Source organism: Mya arenaria, chromosome 1 (assembly GCF_026914265.1).
Source record: "Mya arenaria isolate MELC-2E11 chromosome 1, ASM2691426v1".
NCBI classification, from domain to species: Eukaryota; Metazoa; Mollusca; class Bivalvia; order Myida; family Myidae; genus Mya; species Mya arenaria.
In genome coordinates this window covers 4511673-4526040 of record NC_069122.1, presented here as the reverse complement: position 1 = coordinate 4526040, position 14368 = coordinate 4511673, and positions in this window count along the sequence as shown.

The following is a 14368-nucleotide window of genomic DNA, read 5'->3' as shown; positions in this document are numbered from 1 at the left end:
CGATTACGATAGCCATCATCTTTTCCCGAGCGTGACTTCGTTGAGAGGTCAACCGAACAGGTTTGTGAAGACTGTACGATATTTGGTCATTCAAAAAGTTCCGAAGTTTGTTGATAAAAGTTTGTTTGTGTCCTCTCGTTGCATCACTTTGTATAGCTTCTGAAGCCCTGCAAAACTGGTAGTATGTGATGGATCGTAGTTCTAAGTGGGCATGTCTGCACCTGTCTATAGTGTAGGAACAAATAAAGCTATTTGTTACTAGTACATAATTTTATATATGTTGATCCTCATTATTTCTACTTTCATCGTCATTCTCGTCTCCGCTGTCATCCAATAGGTCGAATAAGTCTTAAAACTCGTGCCTACATTTCCAAATGATTCTTTTGGTTGTCCAGTGATAAGCGCATTTGCTTCTTAACTGGGCAACCCCGGTTCGATTCCTAGCCTGGGCGCATATTAGTTTAGTTAATGGTCACCAAGCCGGACAAGTGTGGGTTTTTTCCGGGTCTCCGGTTTCCCCCACAACACAAGACCACACCCTCGCGAAACATCGTTTTAACGCGAGTGACTTAGATGGATAGATTATTTCAGTAAGGAATGCACATACATGGACATTTAAAATAAACAACATGTATAGTAAATAACATTATACATACATGATATTATCAATAGCCATGACAGGCACACCGAACCAAGGATGACACAAAAAAGAGAAAACTCTTATTTCCATTGTGGTCCTTTGTTTTGGTGGCATGGCATAGGGAGGCATTGCATATTTAAGTAATAATATAGCTGTAATCGAAATTGCACAAATATATTGAAAGTTAGTATTTATGCATTAAAATAAATATTGCCGTAGTTGTATCACAGTCACTTTACATAATTTAGTAACATAAAGTTATAGTTGAGAAAGTTATATATAACTATTACATTAAAGTATGAATATGACAGTATGTATTACTTATAAAATGCGAGGTTAAGTTAAAATAGATCCTTTACTGAAAATCTTTGAATAAATAAATGAAAAAAAGCTTTTTAATAGCATAACTAATTATGCCAAATTATCTAAAAAAAGGTTCTTTACTAGCAATTTAATAACAGGTAGTTTCTTAGTCTGTGCGATACAAGATGGCAACTTGTTCCATAAGGAAATGCCAGAAAAGAAGAAGGACTTTAACCCAAAACCTTTGACCTCTGGAACAGCATAAGCCCCTTTCTGGCATAACCTTGTCCTATGTGTGTGTACAGTATCTTGGGAGATAAAATTGTCTCCAATATAGTCCGGGGCTATACCATTTTTTATTCTAAAGACATGACCCAAAATAATCTGGTCTACACGTTTGTTGACAGGTAACCAGTTGAGTAATATAAAGTGTTCTGGGCCAATGTGAGACCTTGCATCAAGATCCAAAACAAACCTCATAAGATTATTTTGTGTGGTTTGGAGCTTGGTTTTAAGTAACTTGGTCAGACCATGATACCACATAGAACAGGCATAATCAAAATGGCATTGAATTAAGGCCATGACAAGGAGTTTCTTGGTGTGTTTTCTTTCGATATAGATATTTTAATCTTGCATTAGCCATTTTTAATATGGAACGAGCCATAGAATCAAAAGATAGGGTCTGATCAATAGTTGCGCCGAGAAATTTAACAGCAGAAGTTGGTTCAATAGTGGTACCATTACATGTTATATCAAGTGTTGAGTTTGACCTTATTTTATGTTTAGACCCAAAAAAATTTGACTCAGTTTTGCTTAAATGAAGTGACAACTTATTATCAACCAACCATTGACTGACAAGATGCAGGTCATCTTTCAATGACATATCCACAGAAAACTTACATTTACCTGAAACAATTATGCCAGAATCATCAGCGTATAACAAGAGCTTGTTTTTAACCACGGCTGACATATCGTTAACATAAATCAAAAATAAAAGAGGACCTAGTATGGAACCCTGAGGAACTCCACATGTAATAGTAGAAGTTGTAGAATGTGTTTTGTCATTCTTTTTAAATATGGGAACTACTCTAGCTGATTTTAGACTCTTAGTATAAGTTATCATAACCTCTTCACAATAATTGTAAAATTTATTATAATGAAAGGTTTTTAACGACTATTTTACTGCATAAGCTAGACAAACACCGCTAGCACAATAATTGTCACATGAATTATAATTAAACGTTTTAAGGACTATTTTACTGCATAAGGAATACCAACACCGCTAGGTTGTAAATATCGATTTGCTCAACTTTAATTCTCTGTGACATATTTGTCAGCAACGTCAGTCATAACATTGCCAAAGAAAACCGCTGATAATCCTCAAAGAGAACTCCTTTTTATATGGCCGTATACGCTCTGTAGCAATTTCAAACGAATCTTCTTCGTTATGCTCGTCATCGATGTACTGATCGTTAACTTAACAATTATTTATAAACTTACCTAGTTTTTTACATACATAGTATATATGCACTGTGCTGTTTTTAGAGTTTTGTGCTGTTCTTCCATGTTTCTTGTTTGTGATTGTTTGTTTTTGTGTTCTATGTCTTTCGTGTTTACCCAGTGCCATTAAACCGGGTTTTTGTTTAAACTTTTTGCTACCGAGCTTGTTTCTGTAGTTTTTCACATAAGTATAGTTTTTCACATAAGTATTGCTAAATTTTGACAATGGAGATCCGATATATTACCCTTATCTTAAGAAACATATTATTGGACACTGTCAAAGACGAGCAACAAATTTAGTTCCGGAAATGTATCATCTACCATATGAGCAGCGTTTGATTGAGCTGAACTTGCCACATCTAGAATACAGAAGGTTCTGAGGTGATCTCATACAAGTATTCAAAACAAGACTAATTTTGATGCAGAGCATCAAATACGTCGCAAACGTTGTTAAAACTTGTCTTAAATGAAGTATATGCAGTTTACTAGCACAACAGGTTTGAGGTACCTGGATACAAGCATTCGTTATTGAAAGAAATTAGATTTTTAGCTCAAGGTCACCACAACCATGATCGTAGCCCAAATGACGTCACAATTGTAAGGGCGCTGTTCAAGTATGAGGGACCTCTACCTAGTTCAAATATCTAAGCGTTTTCAAATTAATGATAGGAATCTGTGTATTTTATGGTCAAAACGAACTTGACCTTTGGCTCACTATTCTCAAAAGTAATAAGGTTAATCTGCTGGTCATAATGTTGTTATACTAACAATTATAAACTTAAAGTTTATTGTTTCTGGTTATAAGTTAAGTATGACACAAGCTTTGGAGGAATAAGGAAAATTGTATACTCTTCCAGATCATAGGAAGGGGGGGGGGGGGGGGTAAGATTATGAAAAAAACAGGACCATATAGAATATTTAAAATAAAATTCACATGCTGTATACTCAACAATTAGCAAGACTACAATGGTCTGAATAAACAACCTGTTATGTATTGAGAGGAATGTTAGAAGTACAAAAAAAGAGAAAAAGATAATGTTTACTATCTTATGCATATACAGCATATCGATGACTCCATATAAAGTTTAAGCAATGCAACAGCTCCCGTATTTGAGAAGCATCTTAAGTAAATTTTAAATATTTTCAATATTTTCAATTTATTATTAAACTAAAAAAAATATATTTCCAAAATCATATGTTAACTTCAATATGTATTAACTATTTGAGCATAGCTAGTAATTATAGTAATATTCAATTATTTATCTAACTATAACCACACATATCCATGTACTTAGAATACCATTTCAGAAGTAACCTTGTTTCTGACAAAATGTGTTTTTGTTATTAATATTGTATGTTTAATATAAATCACATACATACATACTTAAGCATTTTGTAACAGCAAAGTCATTTTTATTCGCGCCATTTCATTTACAATATCTGACAATTGTTTTGTTTTAATTTTGGTATCATAAAAACTGAGATTAAATAACTTAATTTTGAAATGAATAAAAGAAACATTGACTCACACATATTGATATTTTCAGGACGGTTACATGACTCGTGTCACATCGGTATACAAGATAAAGTAGCGGTCTTATTAAACCTATGAATATGTTACAGGTTAAAAGAATAGCAACTCTATACTATCAGTTCTATTCATATTTTGAATGCACTTAATACTTCCGATGAGACCAAAGCATTGCTCAACAAAAGTTTATTATTTATTTATTTACTACCCTTGGTACTTTTCTCATTTAATTCAAATGTTATTAAGGTATAACTGAATGTTTAATTCTTTGCTGAACCTATAAATTCGGCATAAGCGTTGCTCAAACAAATCATATCTTTCTCGGGTTTGTGCGAATGGCTCAATATTAGCCCACGACCATGCGCTTAACGCTCTAAAACCGACTTATATAGTACATACATGTCATATATATATATATATATATATATAGCAATAAATGATCAGAGGCTTTCTAAATGGTTAAGGCATAATCCGCCAGTCTTTCCCATTGGTTGAGGCTTTCTAAATGATTTAAGCATAATCCGTCAGTCTTTCCCATTGGTTGAGGCTTTCTAAATGGTTAAGGCATAATCCGCCAGTCTTTCCCATTGGTTGAGGCTTTCTAAATGATTTAGGCATAATCCGTCAGTCTTTCCCATTGGTTGAGGCTTTCTAAATGGTTAAGGCATAATCCGTCAGTCTTTCCCATTGGTTGAGGCTTTCTAAATGGTTAAGGCATAATCCGCCAGTCTTTCCCATTGGTTGAGGCTTTCTAAATGATTAAGGCATAATCCGTCAGTCTTTCCCATTGGTTGAGGCTTTCTAAATGATTAAGGCATAATCCGTCAGTCTTTCCCATTGGTTGAGGCTTTCTAAATGGTTAAGGCATAATCCGCCAGTCTTTCCCATTGGTTGAGGCTTTCTAAATGGTTAAGGCATAATCCGCCAGTCTTTCCCATTGGTTGAGGCTTTCTAAATGGTTAAGGCATAATCCGCCAGTCTTTCCCATTGGTTGAGGCTTTCTAAATGATTAAGGCATAATCCGCCAATCTTTCCCATTGGTTGAGGCTTTCTAAATGGTTAAGGCATAATCCGCCAGTCTTTCCCATTGGTTGAGACTTGAGCGTAAACCATAGTGTTCCCATCTCATAAAAGCAAGTCTACATATTTATTTGGGCACAGGAACATGATCGACGATAGGAAATTTAATCTTTAAAACAAAAGAGGGAAAAAAAACATAATTGCATGCCGTCTTACTGGGTGCTGACTTTGTTTAGTGCATTGTATCAAAACAATATACCACGTGATCACCGCCTCTGCTGTTGTTAGTAACCAGTATTATACCTGGTTAATAGGTTAATATTTATCCAGTTATTTACCCATGAAAAGTCGTTTAATTTTGTATTGAACCCCCTCCCCACGAACTGCTCAAACCTTTTACCCGCATCAACTAAATATATTCGCACACCTGTATAGAAAATATTGTTTTGTGCAAGATTCTTTACTATATTTAACGTTAAAATTAAACGAGGATTTGCGTGGTTGTGTCTGGAGTCTTAGCTCTGAACCCGAGCGTGTTTGTTAATACGTCTACCTACTTCGACTGAACCTATAACGTATTTACACATCAATGCAACACGTTCCTACTTTATTTAAAAAAAGTCAGATGGACAAATGAAACCTATACCTGCGCTTAATGTTTTCGCGTTCAAAGTGGCCCTCCAGTGAGCTATTTGACACTGCGAATCCAGCCAATCAATTACCAGGGGGAAACCACCATGCCTAGTGGTAAAACAGGTTTCCATGGCATTTTAGGCAACATTTAAGTGATATAAGCCATCCAACAAGTATTTAAGTACATCGGTACCGTCAATGACAGACAGATATTTCGGGTACAACACACAACAAGAAAGACCATTGATGCAAAGCATCAAAGGGCGCCGTTTAATAGTTTATGCATTTGTTATATGTTGCAAAACAAGGAATGTCAAGGCCAACAAGCACATTACAATTCATCGAACCGCATCCATGAAATTCTCAAAATATTTGTAGTATTCTGCTTAACAACATAGGCTAAAGCATTGAAATTGAAGAGTTTCAAGTTGAACATTTCATTAGGGGTGTGGTACATTAATGAACACAACAGAATTAGGGTGCTTGTGCACTGCACTTTTTGTCATTGCCACCTATCCATATACCAAGTTTTCAATACCATAGTAGTTTTAAAGTAATGCTCTGGTCAAGAAAAAGCGGCAAAGGGCAATTATTCTGTAATTAGCTGAAATACAGCTATAGTCATTGTGCACTGCACTTCCTCTTGTTGTGCTTTACCATTGAATGATGTTTAATGAAATTCCAAAAAAGTAGTTTCTTGTTATGCTACGGACAGGAAAAGGAACAAAGGGAATAACTCTTGCAATTTGCTGAAATAGAGTTATTGTTCTTGTACACTGCAGTTCTAATCATTTAGGGGGAGGGGGCAGTCACCATGCTGGAATGACAACTTGAAGGGAAGAATAAGTTTCCTGATTATATGGGGAATTCATCATGAAGAAGTGACATGAAAAACATTTTTTGTAGTACTTTAATAAACATTATCATTTCGTATGAAAGTTACAAACATTTATATATATATATAGAACATAATTATTGAACTGTTATATAAAAAGAGAACATTGTTTACTAGATGAAATGCATTTATAACATAACATGCCTTGTTTTTAGCTGTTTAATAATACTAAAATGTATGTTTTAATGTTAACTTCTCCATTTACATGGTAAAGAAGAGTTGAAAATGGATGTTTTTAGTTGATAGTGATATTAACACAAAAATAGCATGTGTCTTATAGGACAATGGCAAATTTTTCAAATATGATAAAAATAATGCATACAAACTGAATATGTATCAGACTATGCATGAAAGAAATAATACTGTTTTTATTTTTCACGAAGGTTTTGAAATACAACAATGCACATATAAGCATAAATAGGCCAAATATGCACAAAATAATAGTAAACAATGTGTGAAAGTGATACTGAACACTAAAAATAATTTCTTTGTGCATTAAATGAATATATACCAGAAAAGCAATACTAAATCAAGTCCAAAATGTATAATAACATGAAGAACACCCCTTTATGAATATCTTCATAACAACTCAGAGTACGTGTAAACAATAATCATTTATATAATCAAATGTGTCTACTTTAAAGTGTGTTTTCATTTGCATTAAATTAATATATACCAGAAAAGCAATTATAAAAACCCTTAAATGTATAAGAAACTGAAGACAACAAAGAATAACACCCATTTATGAATATCTCCAAAACAAATCAGAGGTCACCTAAACAATAATCATTCATAAAATTAGTATCAAATGTGTCTAGTTTTTGTGTGTCTGTTCATTATCTTTAAATGAGCAACTTTAAAGTGAAACTCTTATTTGAAATCAATACATATAACAGGGCTTCCATTAAGAATTTGAAACTGGAAGTATAAACTTCCTGTCCATCAATTTTGGAAGTTTTACACTGAAATGTGGAAGTTAAAATCTCCCGAATACAATATCTTTTTCCATTACTTTTCAATTAGAATGTTAAAAATCAAGTAATTTGTAACTTTAACTTGCCAAATTCAAAGACTTATATAATTATAAATCATTTTATCTTAAGACTGATTGAAATTGTGACCATAAAAGTAATCTTGACACAAGGTTTGAATATTTTGAACTTCCAAGCTTTCTACATTGGTGGTTTTCTTCAAAATTATGGAAGTTTTTGTACTTCCTAGAAATCAATTTTGAAAGTTTTAACCCATTTCTAAGGAGTAATATACTTCCAAACACACATCAAATTGACTGATAAAACAATAACTACTTACTCAATAATGCATTTACTGAAATATTGTTTACTGATTTATAACAAGCTTGTGACCCTGTTTATAATAGCAGGAAGCATGACAAATATTAAATGATTGGTGATTGCTAAAAGATTTACTGTGGTCTACTATAGTATCACAAGGCAGAAATACCATGTTTTATGTTCATTCTTATTAGCAAATTGAACTCAAAATCCTTCATTGGAAACATTGTTGTTGACATCTATCAACCCATTTTGAAAAATCAAAACAATAATATTAATTGTGATAGGTCTTGTTTGGGAGTAAGAGTGCATCTTTAAAAATAGTGTGTGTTTTTTTCACTTTATATGAAATATGTACCAATTCAATTTGACAAATGAGACAAAAAAAATTAAGTTAGGAAATAGAAGTAATAATTGTACATAATACAAAACAACAAAAATATTGACAAAACTCAATATAACAGGAAATCTATATGAAAATAAAAATCATTAAAGGCCGTAATTATTTAAACTGAATTAAGGTATTAAGTAATACACACTAATAAAAGCTTTCACCGACAACATAGTTATTATCAAGGTACACTATGGGACTTTTATCCAAATTTTGAAGATAAAAAAGTTATTTAAGTTTCATTTCACCCAACCCCAAACTCCAAGGGCTACAAAGAGCGACAAGTAAATATTTTGTCTATATTTGATTTTTGTTTCACATTATCAGAGCTTATGAAATAAACACAACAGTTTCTGGTGAAATAAACTTCAGTTAACAGAAAACATAAGTTCAACCGAACAGCATTATTGATACACATGCAAAAAATCATTTTGATTGATGGTGTGAGTCTTGTGAACAGAGCAGTATTTCGATGTTTGAAAATATAATGCAGTTTTATAAATTCATAAAAAATAATTACTAATAAGACAACCTGCTGAAATCATTTTAAATATTTTCTATGATGTCTAATGAACAATTTAAAAGACAATTTATGATAGTTTACCGTTCAATTTTGAAGAAAATATACATAATGTCATGTAACCATACATTTTTATAGCTATTAAATGCTTAAAAATCAACTCTTTTCTTATAAAAATTGATAAAGCTTTATTGGACTTAATCATAAACTGTAATCATTCAAATAAATGAATTTTACGTATGATACTAACTCAGAATTCAGATTTAAAAACAATGAATGAACTTTCAAATTAAAATATACGTATGTAAAGAAACACGTACATGTAGGGCTAGGCGGTAATGCCCCTCCAAAAATGTCAGAGTGAAAGTTCTCAACTAATTTGTCTTTTTAATATTATAACATGTAAACAGTCTCTGTAGGTAATCGATGTCTATTTGTTTTATTTTGTCAATGGTATTCTTACATTTAGAATTTTTCACGATAAGTCTTTACTCTTCAACATTTGGTCAAAGTTTGGTCTGTTCCCATGCGTTTGTTCTTGTAGTGTGTGCACAGATGATAATTACTCAATGCTGAGTCAATGCTGATTTGGTTTTTATGCCCCTTCAGGTTCTTTACCCATCTAGAATGTTTAGTGCTGTAAAGGAAAAAAAAAGTACGTTAAAAGCCTTTCTAACTTATTAGTATAGATAATAATACTGCCATACATATACAAAATAAAATATAAACAGTTTAATATTTCTCGACATTGTTTAAAAAAACCACAACAAGCTGATACATACATGTAGATAATATATAAAAAAAACTTACTAAATTTATCAATAAAATTTATCATCATCATCATCATCATCATCATCATCATCATCATCATCATCATCATCATCATCATCATCACCACCACCACCACCACCACCACCATCAACATCACCACCACCACCACCACCACCACCACTTGATTATTGAATACAGTGAGTTTATAAAACAACAAACACCAACTCAAATATGTTTTATATGAAATACTCACATCATCTCTATCAGCTGTGACTGCCTTGTGGATGACATGGCTGTCAAATCTGTCTCAATGATCCAACATAGTATTTAATGCAGGCTGGAATTTTTCATAACCCCAATTTGTTGACTTAGTAATATTCAGTCATTTTCCTACCTGAAAGAAATTAGACTTCTGATTATCAACCAGCAGAAACTACAACTGTGAAAGACAAATGCACATGTATCAATTATACATTCTGCACTAATATCCGTTTTAGCCTAGAGTAAGTTGGTAAGCACAAATGTGTAGTTGTTGTGCACATGGTTGATAATGATTCACAACAGTACGGGGTTTTAACGAGACCTACACCAAGCAAATCAATGTCGCTAGTGTCAAAGCTGTCGTGGCTTCCAGTCCGAAACCATGTACGTCTTTTCTTACAGGTTTATTTTGAAAATATGCAGTTTATAAACAAATAATGGGTATGTTCATGTATTATGGTATGTTAAAAATAGGTCACATACCAGAACACATCATTTTTAAACAAAATTTTAAGTCTAATATTTTTCTAATATAAAACAATCAAATAAAAGATTACATACTCATATCATATACATAAATAATGTGCATTAGTACATTTAAAAATATGAAACATGTACATTATGCACCAGTCAATTGTAACCATGGCCCCCCAGGTCTGGGGTTATTCCGGGGATAGCCGTGGAAACGGGCTTTGTTTTTACCTTTCAGGTGGCCCTGCAGTGCCGGTTGAATGCGGTGTCTTCGAGCAAAATATTGCGGGGAATATGCCTTACCTAGGCTCCCTGGGGTGCGGGGGCATATGGCAGGGATTTGGCCATCAGTTCATCCTCGCAGGACGAGGATTTTACCTGGGGTTGGCTGGACCGAAAGTCAAAGTTCCGGCTATTCCCCTGACCGGGGGCGTGGTTACAACTGACTGGTGCATAATGCACCAGTCAATTGTAACCACGCCCCACCACCGCATTTACCCGGCACTGGGGGGACACCTCGAAGGTAAAAACACGGTCCTTTTCCCCTGCTATCACCGGTATACCCCTAACCTGGGGGGGGGGGGGCGTGGTTACAATTGACTGGTGCATAAGTAGATGTAACATGTATATTTATAATAATATATAATTATAGTACATGTATGTTAAAATATTAACACGCTGTCTTAACGTAGCAAATAAAAATGATTTAAGAATTCCAAACATAAATTAAAAAACAAACATTTTGGAACACATCAACGTACAAAACTACTCAAAGATACTTACATACATAGTCCTTTGATACGAATATTCCAGTTCCATGCCGATTGTTGACATTCGTTTTTTTCGACAGAAAATCTTCTCTTACGCGTATAATTCACTTATTATTCATGTTTTACTGTAATGACTCAAATTGTTAGGTGTATCGTAATCAACTGTCAGTGTTCACTTTTAGTGTTTACTTATTTCAAACGTATATTCATGATAAAATCATCACCCGAGTTTCCAACTACTACGATGTAGAAATTCCATTATTGACCTATGAATGGCGGGGAAATACCTTCTGTTTCTAAAAATAGCAACATCCGGTATGTGTTAAAACTCGGGGACAATCGTAATAAAATTTTACTAATGTCACCTTCAACACATTAACAAATAGAGTTAGGTGAACATTTAATTCCAATATCAATTAGATTAAAGAAAAAAGATTACCTCATGGTTTATCAATGCAGTAAACATAACAACATAAAACATAATTATTCCCATTCACATAATTACCGGTCCACACATTTTACATTTCCGGTACATGATATTTCAGATATTTCAGGTAACCAATCGGAAAACGTAAACGAATCGGGAGCAGTTATTAAACTTATTTGTCGTTATTCCGAAACAATGTTTTGAAGATAAATTGAAGCCTATCTATTCAACCATAAAAATCATTTTTAACACCCATGCAATCGCCACCCATTTGCATTTTTTAATCATTATAAAATAACAGTAAAACCCAACTGTCAACCAACTTAAAAATCGCTCCTACCACTAACTAAAATAAATTCCCATTCCATAATAGGGGCGCACTTCAGTTCGGCGCCAATGCATAGTAACTGCATCAACCCTCGGTTTGGTCAATACGATTTAAACTTGAATGCATGCATCTACAAACTTATTTACAGTTTTGCATCCTGATATGCATTAAAAAGGGTAATTACTTAGGGAAATTATCATAACGATATTCAAGAATATGGGTACCGACAAACAGTCAATTATATAAGGGTAAAAAAGTTATGGATGTTCAGAAGGGTCAAAACTTTACTCCGCTTTTTGATTAATTTAATGTTGTTGTTTAAAATTTATTTGTGCGAAGTGTCTATTCATGTTCTGTTAGAAAAATGTACCTTTATACTTGACTGTTTTTGTTACATATTATTTTAGTCTTTTTTAACGCATTTCAGACAGTCGTTTTCTCATCGTAGATGCAAACATTAATCTATATAGTGGAACTCAGTTTGCTGGCTTAAGTTGATACATCAAATGGTATGAGCAAAATTCTTTGATTGGTGTTCTTTAGCCAAACTGACAAATGCAATGCGTTTTGTGCTAAATGCTATTACGCTTTTACTTCAAGCCATTTCCCTTTTTTCATTCCGCTCACAAACATGCGGCTTAATTTTTTTGCCAGTTCTGTCGAGTATCAATATAATTTTAAGCTATGCAATAAGCGTTTCAAACGTCCAGTCAAAGTAAACACAATTGTTCGTAAAGTTTAAAGGTATTTATATTGACTTTAAATTTTAACTTGAATTGATCTTGTCATTTCGTACCGTTGTCTTTTGTACCCTCTAATTTTCTGTCATTTTGTAAACTTCAGTCAATAACCATTAATTCAATTCGTAACCTACTTTGATCAATATGTACCAGTAAGAATTGTCAATACTTTAATCGGTAGCCGGGTAAAAAGCGACCAACGGTGTGTTACGAATAATATTGTGGGCAGTTTTAATTTGTTCAAAAGAACTTTGAGTACAGAGTCTGTAGTAACAATTAAGTGTAGATCTAGCAATTACATAGCACATGATACATGTATGTATAGGTTACTAGTAATTGGAACTTTTACTAAAACCTTCATTTTTTAATTGTTTCACCTTTTGTTGGATTTATAACTTCATTAACTGTTGAACAATAAACTTTATTTCATTTTCATTTGACGAGTTTTGGTAAAACTCCCCTTGCGTTTTATCAAACTCAACATCAGATTATATACATATCTTTACATTAACACTTCATTACTTAACGATGGTTGTTATTTATCAATTTCATATTATATCTGTATAAAGTGCAATGGCATTTCCCATCGAAATCGTGTGCGTTTGTTCGATACTTCTGTCCTGGCATTGGGCGCAATAATACTAATGGGCGGGGCATATTTACTACGGAACTATTTTTTTCAATAAAATCGTAGTAAAATTATTGCGACATGCAAAACTGTAATCTGCAGTAAAGCAGTTAAAACAAGATTAGCAACGATAATTTGATTGATTTTAGTGTAGATGATTTCATGATGGATGGAACAGTTGCAGAAACGTTTGTGTTTAAAAAGTCACGAAAATGCAAAAACAGTTAGTTCAAAATAACCTCTATAACGGGTGGTTGTATGACGTCATGAGTGATGTCATTGAAAAAGTTTTACATCAAGGTCGATTCGGGCCGCAACATAACTCGGCAGTTGCATTTTGTTTCGACGCCATTTTTTGCAGTGTTCATTCGTTTTGAAAGTGTTGCTTTTTCGAAAATTGATTGGATTACTGGGATTATTTACACACAATACCTATCGGGTAATCAGTTAATTACCTATACAGTCCTACTTTAACCATTAATTATTTTGATAACTTATTTAAGCCTAAAAACTTTGTAAACGTGTTCTTGATAAAATGTACAGCATCTCCAGCATCAGAGAAAAAATATTTGATATTTCTTTGTTCATTGCATACGACGTAATGGAATCATGTCCATTTAAGTCGTATATTCTGAATAAAATCGAGGAGTTAGTCGTTTTAGACATAATTTAGTGCTTTCAATAGTCAAAACAATTGCAGGAAAAAAATCTATTTAGTAAACACATCAGCTTGCCAGGAAAAGACAACTCAGTAGAAATGATGTGGTTTATTTCATGTTTTGGTATTTGTATGCAGCTACATTAAATATGCTAAAATATGTTTTTGTGCAAAAGTTTGCATCGTTGACCAACTTTCGGTCAGAAACCAGGTCGCTCAGCCTTCATTGTTATGATGCGGGCCCTGATAGCGCATATGTAAAACAAAAAACCGGACATTAAAGGCACGTGAATTTACTGAATAATTCACGTTTTCTACCGATAACGCCCGGGTTTTTGCATTTTAATACACCATGATAACGGACCGAAAACACACATTTTATGCAATAATACGTATTTGTAATACTCTTGACCTTGAAAAGATAGAAAATAAACATATAAATAAAATAAGGAACTATTTTATCTGTGCATTCATTGTCGTATAAAATTAGGTTACGATCGCTGTTCTAATTTACCTACCGTTGAGAACAACGAGAGAAAGAAAAAAGAGAAAATGCTTTTGAATATTTTTTTTAGCAGAAATGTAGACT